The sequence below is a fragment of the Calliphora vicina genome, chromosome 1, assembly GCF_958450345.1.
Source record: "Calliphora vicina chromosome 1, idCalVici1.1, whole genome shotgun sequence".
NCBI classification, from domain to species: Eukaryota; Metazoa; Arthropoda; class Insecta; order Diptera; family Calliphoridae; genus Calliphora; species Calliphora vicina.
The window spans coordinates 104,974,651-104,989,108 of record NC_088780.1 but is presented as its reverse complement, the minus strand read 5'-3'; the positions used below and the strand labels follow the sequence as shown (position 1 = coordinate 104,989,108).

The 14,458-nt window shown below is 30.6% G+C and overlaps 1 protein-coding gene across 1 annotated transcript in view; it reads right to left on the bottom strand.

Moving 5' to 3' along the window:
- The window catches only part of Oamb (Octopamine receptor in mushroom bodies), a 130,356-nt gene that overhangs the window by 44,405 nt on the left and 71,493 nt on the right, over window positions 1-14,458 (bottom strand). The window lies entirely within an intron of this gene.

The window sequence follows — 14,458 nt, the reverse complement described above, 5'->3', positions numbered from 1 at the left end:
TCTATTTGAATCAATAAATTTCATCACTTTTAAAGATGCCCAGGGAACTTTTTTGTTCGATCAAGAAAAGATTCAAATTAAATTTTTTCACGACCAAGGATGTTCCAATAGAGAAATTGGATCGTTCGGAAAGTGTGGTGTGAAATTTCTTGAAGAATGGTCAAAATTATGGAGTTCGCAAACCTACAAAGGGAAATACAAAACTAACAAGAAGACAATTTAATCCAATAAAACAAGAAGCAACCCGGAACAAATTGAATTCCACACAAGTAAAGAATAAATTGAATATTCCAGTGACTTCCAAACACTTTGCACACATTTTACGAAAAGATGAAAACATAAAATGGAAAAAGCCGAAATGTAAACCAATGCTAAAAAAGCACCATAAAGAAAATCGTCTAAAATTCGTAAGAAAATATATGAAATGGACAGATGAGTGGTAAAAAGTAATTTTCTCTGAAGAAAAAAAATTTAATTTAGACGGTCCTGACTCAGACTCAAGCTATAGGCACGATTTGAGATCAAACGATGTTCGGATGTCAAAACGTAATTTCGGTGGTGGCAGTGTTATGGCTTGGACAGCGTTTTCTGTAGTTGGCAAGTCGAAGATATGTTTTGTTTCGACAAAAATGAATAGTGCGATTTATAACGAACTGTTGGAAGATGCTCTTCTCTCATTTATGGATGAAAAAATGGATGAAGATTGGATATTCCAACAAGATAATGCTGCAATCCATGTTTCTAAGTAATCGAAATCTTGGTTTAATGAACATTGTATTCCTCTGTTGGACTGGCCGGCTTGTAGTCCGGACTTAAACCCAATGGAGAACTTGTGGGGATACATGGCCCGTAAAATGTATGCAAATAATGCCCAGAGTGAAAGCATAATGACTGTGACAGAACTGAAACTAAGAATTAAACAAGTCTGGGAGGAAATTGATTCCAATCTGCTTAAAAAATTAGTGGAATCAATGCCAGAACGTATTTTTGAAACAATCCATAACAAAGGATCATCCACACATTATTAATAATGCTACAGTGGCCCATAAATTAAAGTGCGTTTATAGGAAAATACCCTCAAAAATGGCTGTTAATCTTGAAAATTAAGTAAAAAAAAATAAATAAAGTACTAATGAATTTTTTGTGTAAACAATATTTTAAGTGAAGTCTTAACTAATTTAATAAACAAATTTGTAGCCTCCTAAATATGTTCATATTTAATTTTTACGATCTTTTTAAAAAAAAGTAGTGTGCGTTTATAGGAATATGCACCAGTGTAGTGTTAATTCAAATTCAATTTTTTTAAGTTTTTTTAGGGCTTGCGGCATTTTTGAAATATAAATAAATAAAATAAAATAAATCTAACGTTAAATTTATTCCTTTCATAATATAAAAATTTAATTTAATAAGAACAACTTCAATAATTACTAAAATCAGCAACAACTGTGTTTTCTCTCAATTCTTTATAATTAACTTAAATTTATATATAATTTTATCTGTTTCAAATTAATTTTGATGTGTCCTATGTATGTTTTTATATCTGTATTTAAAAGCCCTTATCATTGAATTCTGATTTAGTTTCTTCTGTTGTTTAATTTGTATCCATTAATTCGTTGACATTTGCAATTAGTAACATGATTTTCGTATTTTTTTTCTCTTCTGCTCAGCTTTACTTGTTGAGAATATGTACTTCAATATTGTTTATCCTTTTGGTTTCAAGTTCAACATTAATTAAGCAGCGTGTGTTATATATTTTGTTGTTTTATTCTATTTTTTGTATTTATTCAAATACCAGCTACATGTGTACCAACAACACATATTTATTTACCTTTCTATGATAAATGCAGAGTTTTAAGAGATTCAATTCTTTACTCGAAAAAAAAAATCAATCATTTTGTGGAATCAAACATTTCGTATGTAGGATATTTTAGAGTTCCTACTGTCTGAAAGGAATGAAAAACTTGAGGTACCTTAAATGATAGCAGGGAAAAGAAACGAAAAATTTCCATAAAAAATATTTATATAATTTATAATTTTTGATGTCATCTTATTTTTTTGTCAACGTATTTTTTCTATAAATCCTTTTATAATCAATACAGGATATAACATGCAAAATCGTCTTTGAGCAAAAGAAGATGTCCCTTAAATATGAGGCTGCTGGCTTAAAAAATGTTCGATTCAAATGAAATAATTTTTAAAGAAATTAAGAATATGTTTTTAAATCCAACATCAAAACAGATGGCTGTTATATCGATTTTATCATTCCGTTTTTAACACATTGAAATATTCATCACACACCCACAAAAGTTCGTCCGTGTGTCTTTTTCGATAATTCTTTTTTTTCGAAAATTCGATAGGGCCAAAGCCAAAGGAGCTGGCTACCTTTTTGGTATGTTAACTGGGCAATATCGGTTCAGGATTTCATCTAGCAGACATACGAATGTCCGAAATTCTCGATTGAGCCATGTCTGTCTGTACGTCTGTCTGCCTGTCTGTGTAAAACACGCTCACATCCAAAATACGCAAACCAAATTGGTAGACTTACAAAAAAAAAAGTTTATTGTTCTCCTCTTTTTCTTTTGAAAATTCGATAGGGCCAAAGCCAAAGGAGCTAGCTACCTGTTTGGTATTGAAAGTCAGCAAAATCGGTTCAGTGGAACCAGAGTTATGAACCAAAATGTGAGACAACCTAAAAAAAACATGATAATTTTAACATAGTTTTCGTTATTTGTGCAAATATATTGCAGATAATACCATCAAATTTTACACACGTTATTTTTATGTTAAAGGAACTAACTCTGGCGAAAATTATAAGTATTGGTCCATGATTTCTCCTAGTCCCATACAAATTTCTTCCCGAAATATGGTTATATGGTCTGTAAATGAATACAAAATTGCAGTATCCACACAAAATTAAGGCAAAAAAGTTTCGTGCTTAAAAAAATTACAACCCCAAATTTTTTGTGGATCGGCCCATATTTGACCGTAGTCCCCATATAAAGTTCATTTCCGAAAATCACTTAAATAAGCATAAATGTCTTATAAATATCGCTATTAAGTTGAAATTCGTCATAAATAGTCCCCATATATACCAAAATCGCTGTACCTAATTCTATGAAGATCGGCCGATAATTGGTTATAGCTCCCATATAAGGACCACTTCCAAAAAACACATTAACCTACATAAATATCTAAAAATATCAATATCAAAACAAAATTTTACATAGATCCATAATTTATACCTAGAAATCATACTACAGGATTTTGTGAATATCGGTCCAGATTTGACCATAGCTCCCATATAAGGTCCACTTCCGAAAATATGTTAAGTATTCATAAATCTCTTATAAATATCTTTATCATTCTAAAATTCGACAAAAATAATACTCATATACATAGAAATCACTGTACTAAATTGTATGCAGATTGGCCGATAATTGGTCATAGCTCCCCTATAAGGCCCATTTCCGAAAAATATTTGAAACATATCGATATCAAAATGGAATAACGGTACCGTGAAATAGCTCCCAAATGAAATAACTACCAATGAAATAACTCCCTATGAAATAATTCCCATCAAAAATGAAATAATTCCTAAACTTGAAAAAGGAAATAACTACCAAAGGGTAAAATGAAATTACTCCCAATAATCTAAAAAGAGGAACTTCAAAAATTAAATTATTCTTCGCTTACCAAACATTTTTTGCATTGCGGGCCTATGGCGTAGCGCAAAGTTTTACTCCTCTGGGATGTGTCAAAAACTGGCTTCACTCAGTAAAGTTGTTTTGCATTGCCGGCCTTTGGCCGTGCGCTAAGGTTTTCGCCTCTGGGGTGTATCAAAATCTGGTTGCGCTCAGAAAAGATTTCTTTCATTGCAGAAAGGTTTTATAATATTTTAGAAAGCCGATTTTCATTTCGCACCAGATTAAGAAATCGTTGCAACCTGACAAAGGCCGTCGATGTAAAAATAATCTTTTCTGATTGAAGCTGGTTTTTGATACACCCCAAAGGAGAAAACCTTTGCGCCCGGCCGAAAGCCGGCAATGCAAAAAACTTTTCTGAGCGAAGCCAGTTTTTGATATTTATTATTAACATTATTAACAGAAATGAAATAACTCCCAATACAGTGAAATAACTGCTAATTCCCAAAATAAAATGAAATAAAACCCAACAAAAATTTCATTGGGTGTTGTTTCATTGGGAGTTATTGCATTATGAAATAACTCCCAACAAAAAAAATGATGAAATAACTCCCTATGCGTTAGGAGTTTTTTCATAATGAAATAAGTCCTAAGTTGTATGAAAAATTTGTTGGGTGTTATTTCATCTTTTCGTGGGGACTTATTTCATTTGGGGGTTATTTCACGGTACCTGAAATAACGCACAGAACAGTAATTTGTACCCAGTAATCATACTTCTGAACTTTCTGAATATCGGTTTATATTTAATCATAGCTCCCATATAAGGTCCACTCCAGAAAATCACTACAATCCTCATAAAATTGTTACAAATACAGTTATCAGGTTGAAATTCGAAACAAATTTATTCAATATATACAAAAATCGATGTACCAAATTTTATGATGGTAGGCCAATTATTGGTCATAGCTTCCATATAAGAACCACTTCAGGAAAATACATTAACCTGCACAAATATCCAAAAAAAAATCTGTACTGAACCAAAACTTTACACCGATCAGTAATTTGTATCCAAGAATCGTGCTACAAGATTTTTTAAATATTGGTCCATAATTCGGATAGCTCCCATATAAATCTGACCAGACCATCACAGGGAAAATTTACCGAATGCATCTGATTCGTTTGAAGCTATCATAAGCCGAAAAACGACCAGAATATGCGGCCAGACATGAAACCGTAATATTCCATCATGATAACGATAGCCTACATGTTGCAATACCTCTTAAAAAGTATTTTAAATGAAGTGTTTGAGAAGTTTTGCCTCAACCGCTTTATAGTCCAGACCTTGTCTCGTCCGCTTACTATTTGGCTTGATTCGTTCTTGACCTCAAAAGATGTGCAGTTCTTTTGGTATGGAATCCATATGTTGGCAGAAAGACGGGAAAGTTGGGCAATACTTTGAAAAAAACCCATATGGGCATGACTATACACCTGTTGTTCGTTTGTATGGGCATAAAGTTAAAATATCTAGTTAAATATTTAATAACAAAAAGGTTGAATTATTCTGGTTTGAGACTTAGAAAATACCAGTGATGAAGCCTAAACAAGGGTGATGATGATGACAATAATTGTATGTTTTTGTTTGTGTGTCTCGTAATCTTAATTTTGTTGTTATTGTGTTTGTTTATCCTTGAGTTTCAAGAATCCTTTTCTTGAATTAGTTTGTACGTAGAAGTATGTTGGAATCTTTAAGGTGTTTTCTTTATATTTAGCCTCAGTGTATGTTTTTGTTTCACTGTATTTATTTAAATTTATCTTACCGAAATCCTTCTACTGTTTCCTTTGGCCTTGTCTGTGTGTTTCTCTTTAAATGTGTTGAAAAAGGCCTCCTTTATCTGGCTGCGTGTTTAACTGTGTGTATCTGTATATCTTTAACGGTCTTTAGTTTTTCTTGATTGTATAAATGTTTTCGTGAGTGTCTGTTTGTTTAAGTGCCTGAGTATATGTGTGTGTTTGTATTTCAATATTTTATGCTCTTGACATTTTCCATTGTTTCTCTTATATTTGTGTCTGTAGGCCATGTTTCTGAATTTTTGTTTTCCAACTTTCCTTATTTTCTTTTTCTGTTGGCGTTAAACTGATAAAAGGGTTACAAATTGATTTTTTTTGTTGTTCTTCACTTTACCTTTAAATTAAATATTGCAAAAGGTACAAATTTAATTGTTTAGTGGTTGGATTTATAGCAAATTCAATTTAAGTCGTTTAGAAAGTAAATTATAATTTATTGTCTTTGGGCTAAATAAGGGTTGACTTTTGGGATAAGAGGGAAATTACTTAGATATTTACTACTACGAAATTATTATAATTTATATTAGTAAGGAGTAAAGTATGTAAAGTGTATCCCTAAATTTACTCAAGGCTTGAAATTGTTAACCTTTGGGCAGTAAAGTGCTGCCAACAAAAAACTAGTTGTGGACTACTAAATATTGAGTATTACACAAGAGATTAATGAATTTTCATTGCTAAATAATATTTAAAAAGTTCAAAATCGAACAGTTGCACCTCCGTTTGGGGATTGTCTAAATACAAATACATACAGCATGTCACTGTTTTGATCGCATTTTGAGCAGGATTCAATATGGGTCCTACTCTAATTAAGCAGTTAATTTTACTGGTGCTCAACCTGATAACAGACTTCTTTCTGCCTCAATTGGTCGTGTTTGATGTGGACGACATGTGGTTTTAATAAGACGGTGCCACATACAGTCAGTGATTTCACATCTTTGATTTTTTTAAGGTGTAATCTTTCATAATTTTCCATATTTCATGCTACTGATACACAGTGGGGCAGAATCAAAATTTTGTGATATTAAATCTGGCATTCCTAAACGGCTGGTCCGATCGGGGTATAGCCATGGAGTATTCGAGTTTAAGTTATTAAAATGAGTCCAACAAGTGATCCAGGGGCAGCGCTATGGGGGCTCAAAATAGGGTACCTCTGACATGTAAATTTTTTAAACACATGCTATTTTTGTGATTCCTATCCGATTTCAAAGATTTTTATATTTGTCATTCTAAATCACAAAGTGTAAAAAAAATTGTCAAAGGGAATCCCGCAATTCCTGAAAATTTAAAAAATAAATTTTTTTACAATTTTACCCTTAGGGTCCACAATTCTTTCGGGACTGGAATATTACTTTGGGGATAAATAGGGAATACATCAAGGTTTCAAAAGCTGCATTCCGTTTTCAGATCCCAGCTTTGGGATTTTAGAACATGTGGCCCAAAATTGAAATTTTGATAATAAATAGGTCACATTCCGAATTGCGTAGTGGCGACATATTCGAAAAATAGGACATGTTTTTTATATCAAAGTGTTTTCCGTAAAGATATCTTACAGACAAATATAAAATTGTTATATGTTCTTAAAGAAAGTTTATTTTTAATAAAAAAGAGTTAAGTCACCTTTTCGCCCAAAAAACAGCCAACAGCAAAAATCTACTATTTTTGTAATTTTTAAATTAAAAATCGTTTTGTTTTGGATCCATAATTAATATTGCTTTGAAGTCTTTTGTTGTCTAACCAACAAAAAAAATTCAGTCCTTTCGGTCCAAAAATACGACCTATATTTTTAAAAAAGCGGATCAAGGTATGGCAAAATTTTAAAATTTGAATTTTGTAATGCCTATAATTCGGAAATTATAAGAGATAAATAGCATGTTTTTTCTAGGTCTTGCCGAGCGCTCCCAAAATATAAAAATCTTTGAAATCGGTTGGGAAACAAAATTTTTACATGTCCAAGGTACTTTGAGCCCCTATAGTGCCGCCACTGGATCAGTTTTTTTGGCCCATTTTAATAACTTAAACACGAATACTCCTTGGCTACGTCAAACTTTATCCCGATCGGACCAGCCGTTTAGAAATGTTAATTTTATTTTCTAAAAATTTTGATTCTGCCCCACTGTGTGCAGCTAGACATAAACAATATAGTTTTAGAATCTACTAGTCCTAGGCAACTCCCTCTCTGGGGGTGAGGTGATTCATGTCTTCTCTAAATGTCAAATAAATTGACTTGAACATTTTATATTTTTTATAATTTTTTGGAGAAAAATTCTTTTTTTAAAAAATATACTACTTATACAATATGGTTTTAAAATCTACTGGTCCTAAGCCACTCCCATTATGGCAGTAACTTAATTTATATATTCGTTAAATGGCCGTTACAATATTTTTAGTAGTCGTAGCCGTATTCAAGAGTTTTCCAATTCTACTTGACTTCGTTTTAGTTTAGCCGATTATAAGAACTTCCGAATTTTTCTTTCAATCGTAGTTTTTTAGTAGTTGTAGCCGTATTCCAGAACCTCCGAATTCTTCTCGACTGCATTGTAGATTAGCCGATTGTAAGAACTTACGAATTCTTCTTACATGCGTATATCGTATCCGTATCCGAATTCAAGAGCGGATTTCGAATATAGATCGTAAAATGAGTAGAAACTCTATCGTTCATTTCTGCATAGTTAAAGGTAGTCGGCTGCTAAACAAACCGAACTATACCACAATTCATATCTTGGTTTTTCTCTTTCCTTGCCTATCAGCCCAACGCTAACCAGTCAGCCGTACCGACTCCACCGTTTGAACATCCTATAAGTTCTACCGTCCCTCCGCTACTAAGTTTCATTGTGTAACGAATTTAAATTGCTGAATATCTTCCCAGATTTAAGTAGTTAATAAGTAGATTAAGGTTTCTTTAATAAAACATTTGTTTTGAATATTTATTCCTGTTTTTATTTCAAAGAAAGCAAACCTCTGAATCGAACCTGGTCACTGTGGTTCCAAATCAAAATCTAGGTGGACAAAATTATAAAAATCGGTATCATCAGAATTTGGAAAAACGAAGTTTTTTCGATAGCTGACAATCTGCTCTCCTCCAATACAGATGGGGTTTTCAATTGGACATTTCGTTTTCTTGAAAGAAGCGCCAGAAATTCAAAAAATTTTGAATCATATTTTCGTTAATTTCACGGTGCTACGATGGAAAAAAACTAGGAAAACGACCTAGCGTAGGTTATAGGGCTTGCTGAGTACATTTGAAATTGTGTCAAAAAGTTTCCAAAACACCCTCAAATTCAGAAGTTATTCTGAAAAAACGTTTTCAGTTATGTCCGTGAACTTATCGATCTGTAACTCAGTCAGTCTCTGTCCGACTTTAAATTTTTTAACGGGCTTAAAAAGAAAACTGATTACGCTTTAAAATGACGTGCATTTTTTATACATTTGTTAGTTATAAGAATTGTTTTGTTAAGAATATCTAAAAGAAAAACAAAATTTATCAACTTTTTTGATTTTAATTGCTTTTCATTGCTTATTTTTATATGGAACCTTATACAAATTTATACCAATTTATTAAGGAAAAAATTGTAAAAGTTATTCAACTTTTCATTAACACCTTTTTTAGTATTTTCGCCCCCAGCCCATATGAATAAAAAAAAAAAATTTTTTAAAAAAATTTTTCTACAATTTTTTTATTTACAAGGTAAATTTTGTGGAACTTTTTTCGAAAAAGTTTAATAACATTTGCAAGTATAAACCGACTTTAAAAACTAATATCCTGTTTTTGTCTACATAAAATTGTCTATAAATTACTATGCAAAAAAAAATATGGTTTCATAGACAAAATTTAAAATAACTATTGTTGAATTTGAAAAATTAGGAAAAAAAATAAAAAAGAAAGCCAAACTATTTATAAAAACTTAAACAATTTCTAGGAATATAGATCTTATACATACATTTTATGAAAGCTAATTCTTTACATAGCTATAATTGTTTAAAGTTTTGAAATGTGTGAGTTAGAGGTACTACGACCGACCCTAAAACAGTTTTTTCAAAATAACTAAAAATTTTGAGGGTGTTTCAAAATCATTGAAAACGGTTTTACTTAGTATTTCCTCACCTAGGCTACTACCTCCACTAGGTGGCTTTTCAAGTTCTGACAAAAAGTGTCATTTTGTAGCAGAGTGTTTTTTTATTATTTTACTGCTTGACTAAATTACATATATTGTTTTACCACATAGAAATTCACACTTCAAAACGTAAATAAACATTGATATAGCCTCTACATTTTCCTGATATAGTCCTTTAAACTTGGGTCTCAAATACACTGATATTTTTTTTCTAAGAATATTATATAGCTTGCCAAAAAAAAGATCGTCGAAGCCCGTACTATGACTATATACATGATTTAAAGAAACTTCTGGGGAATGTCCTTGTAAAAAAATTGTAGCCGCCAGCACCCGCCGAAATACCTTTTTTTAATTTTTACGGAATGGAATTTTTAGAAATATTTCTTTATTTATTATTGATTTTTATATATCTAGACCCTATTGTAACGTGAAATATAGTAAATACAGATCTTTTTAAAAATTTATTTTCAGAAACACATGATTTTTTTAAGTTTTTTTTTATTAATGGTTTTTATATATGTAACTTGAAAAAAGTTTATATTTATCTTTTGATTGTTTTCTTTTGGAATCTGAGACACCAATTCTATATAAAAAGAACGCCAAATAATTTTGTCCACATAGATTTTGCTTTGGAACCACAGTGCTGGTTGGACTGAGTCATTGCTGAGCTGGTAAATTAAATGTGCGGGTACAAAAAGGACTTGGAAACTGTGGAAACCGGAATTCCAACGCCACAGATCTTAGTGGTTAGGTCAACAAATCCATGAGGTATTGGCAGTCGCGGATCCAGAGGATGTGAAATAGGATTAAACACCCCCCACCAAACCAAAAAATTTTCATATAAAAAAGGAAAAAGAAAACTGCAGAACAAATTATAATTTTTTGGATTGGTATATATTGATGGCTGTGCTGTGTTCTAGGACAATCTGATATTATTATCATAATTTTATCTGTCTTTTTTCCATTGGAATTATACTTTTTCTTTTCCGGCACATTTTCATTTCCCTGGAAATTGGGATTAATTTTGAAATTTCCCGGGATCCCGGGTATTCCCGCATAGAACACATTATTGAATTTTAAGAATGTAAGCTTCGTTAAAAATCTAAAAAATGTCTTTGGTTTTAATATAATAATTGGATACAAATAAAAAAATTCAATAAAAATTTAATATAAAGAGGTAAACTGACTAGATTTCTAATTTTGGTTATATACAAACCTGTCACCATTTGTCATTTATATCGGAATTACTTCAATTTCCATTAGATTTTGTTCTAATGGAAGAAAATAAAATAATAGTATTAAACAAAATTCAATTTAACCGAAGGTAGTTTTATTACATTATTATTTGTTTTATTTTTTTTACTATTTGTGAAAAAGCTATGTAAATACTAAAATAATTCCATTTTCGATCGGAATAGAATTCTTCAGGATTTTTTGGAATAATTTGAATTATGAACTTGTTATTGGTCTATTTGGGTTAAATCTTTTTTGTTGTATGATTCTTCTGCATTAGTTTTGGAGCTTTAAGCATCTTTTAGAGAAAGCCAAGTTCAAAAAACATCAATTAAAACTAAGGAAAATAATTCCCGGGTATTCTCGTACAATTTCCTGGGATTTCGGGAATGGAAATATTGCGGAATTCCCGGGAATTCCCGGGAATTCCCGTGAAAAACTGTAGTTACCATACTCTTCTTAAGTGGATTTAAAATGGACCCATAGATTCCCCAGTGGAAGTACAACTTTTGTATTCTTTAAAATATTATTTCGAGAGGAAGATTAAATCTCCAATTAGAGGGAGATGGTGCACCTCGTTTTATTATTCGGCGCCTTTTCTAAAAAACATATGACAGTATTGATCAATTATCAAAGCTCGATAGTGTTAATAATAGATTAAGTTACATAAACAACTACTTGGATACTAAGCAAAGTGGCTTAAATTTGGTTATTTCAAATAGTTATGCAAATTTATTAAGTACGCTTAATTGTAATGATCTCAATTTGGGTATCAAATTTATTCAGTTTAAGTTTTCAATTAATTCTAATTATTGATTGATATGGATTGATTTAACTTTGTTTATATGCATCTATGTACTTATTTTACACTTTTTCCTTAACACTTATTATAAATTTCATTTTATTTTGAAAACACTTTAAATTGGAAATTTCCATCTGCTTTTAATACTTACCACATTGTGTCAAATTTCGAACCATTAAATTAATTTTCTTTTTTTTTCTGGCTTCTTTTTCAAACACTTTGTATATAAAACATTAAAAAATCTACACAGTTAATGTCATTAGGTCGACCCATGTTTTGTGAAATGAAAGGAACAAATTTATTTGTTTTTTTGAATGAATGACATGTTTCAAATGTACAAATATGATCTGCTACTTAAGATTTCTTTGATTTTTTTTATAAATCTGCTAAATAAACATGTTTGATCATGGTTGTGTCATGGATATGTATGTAGGTGTAAAGGTTGAGGGTTTTTCTTTTGCAAGTTTGTTACATTATTCACAATATGTTTATACAAATGAGACCAATTACAGGACGAAATGTGTGTGTGATGCACACATAGTTACATACAAATGATGTTAGATAAGAAGAAATATATATGTTGCCTTATATGTATGTATATTATTATTGAAACCATTTCCAATTTCCATATACCAATAGAATCTAGTTTTTGGGAAAATTAAGGACAAATCTGTTATTGTACAAGTGACTTTGAATGTTGAAATTTTTTACACATACGCAAAAAAAAAAAGAAAGAAATGTTTTATAAAGACAGACACTTTTAGGTGTATTTAAAGTTATGAACAGAAGAATTGTTAAATAAATTTACAGGTAAAATTGTATGAACGATAAAAAGCCAAGTAAGTGTTGCCAACAAACCAAATGTTGTGTCTGAAAGATGTGGGGGTGTAAGAAATTTATTTTTAATTTTAATATAAAAGTTAAAAAAAAACAAAATTACAATCTAGAGGTTAAAGAAAGAAACTGCTCTACTTATGAAAAAAAACTACTACGTTTTTACTTGAAATACAAAGAAAATATTTAAATGTGTGTGAGAAAGTGTTAAGCTAAACATGAATATGTTTTTGTTTAATTAACAGGAAAGTGCACAGTGGTGGAGAATAGGAGAAAATAGTAAAGTTTGTCATAGAAAGAAATAGATATAAAATTTATTGATTACACAGGGCAAGAAAATCGAAAAAATTTTGGAGGCTTTTTAAACCACTACTCAATTTTGATGTATTGTGGTTCCAGTAGTACAAAAATGTTAAAAATTTAAAATTCTATGGATAGATTTTTTAAAAAATTTTTTTTTTCTAAAATTGTGCATTTTTTCAAATGTATCTCAACATAATTTATGATAACTCAAAAACGGTTACTCCGATATTATTGAAGTCAACTTAAAAATTAATATTTACATAATATTTAATCTGGTTATTATTGCGTTGTAATCGGCTCAGTAGTTTCGGAGTTATAATAACAAATTGAAGCAAATAATATATTTTTTACGTGAAAATTGCTAATTTTTGTGTTTTAAGAAACTCATGAAAAATCGAAAACGGCAGAACTTGTTCAAGTTTATTACTTTACCGCTGCACTATTACAAAGCTGCATATAATAGCAACAAAATGAGATATTGAGATAAAAATCGATTTATTCATTTCGAATTTATTCACAATGAAGTGATTTCGCTCATATTCACAAAAATTTTACTTTTTTGTTTGATATACATAAAATTGAGTAGTTAATGTTCTTCTTTCGATTGATTGAATTTTGAAAACATTTTCCCTATGGCTATGAACAAATTTTCACATATATATTGCGTGTTAATCGGCTCAGTAGTTTCGGAGTTATAATAACAAATTGAAGCAAAAAATATATTTTTTATGTAAAAATATCCAATTTTTTTGTTTTAAAAAAATCATAAAAAATCAACAACGGCGGAAATTGTTTAGATTTATTATTTTATCGCATAGCCACATGTAATAGGAACAAAATGAGATATCGATCATAAAAATCTATGGATTATTTTCGAATTTATTCACAATTAAGTTAATTCGCTTATTTTCAGAAAATTGTGCGTACAAGCGTGTACTTTGAGTGTAAATTTTACATGTGTTTTGTGATTGTAACAAAAATTTTAACAAAAACAAAACACATGTAAAATGTGTTATCATAAATTATGTGGAGAAACATCTGAAAATTCACAATTTTACAAAAAAAATCGATCCATAGAATTTAAAAATTTTACCAATTTTGTACTTAGGTAACCATGATGCATCAAATCTATATAATGGGTAGTGAAGCCTTTTTTTGCTGTTGACCTGTGCTATTGATGGCTTAAGAAATTTCTATATACCCTAAGGGCTATAAAAAGTTTAGTGACCTTTGACCTTATATATCTAGAGTGTCAAATAATTAAGTTCAGCAGCGGAATTTTTACTTTTCTGATAGAGGCGGAGAACTTTACATTGAAATAAATTCGAAATAATATCCATTACCTTGGCTTTATTAATTAGATAATTTTATGGCATTAATGTTTAAATATAATTTCGGGCTGGCGCGTAAAAGGCATAACCTAGAGGTCCAATTCTCACGCACCCTTTGCAGTATTTAAGGCTTTATTTTTCCAATCACGCGTCTAATATTCGCTTTCAAGTGCTCAATCGTTTCTGGTTTACCTTCCTAAACCTGTGACTTTACATATTCTCAAAGAAAATAATCTAATGTTGTCAAAGCACATGATCGGGGTTGCCAATTAACAGGTTCATTTCATGAAATTATTCGTTTGCCAATTGTTTCTCTCTGTAAATTAATTGAATCAAGCTCTGCGACACCTTCCTGCA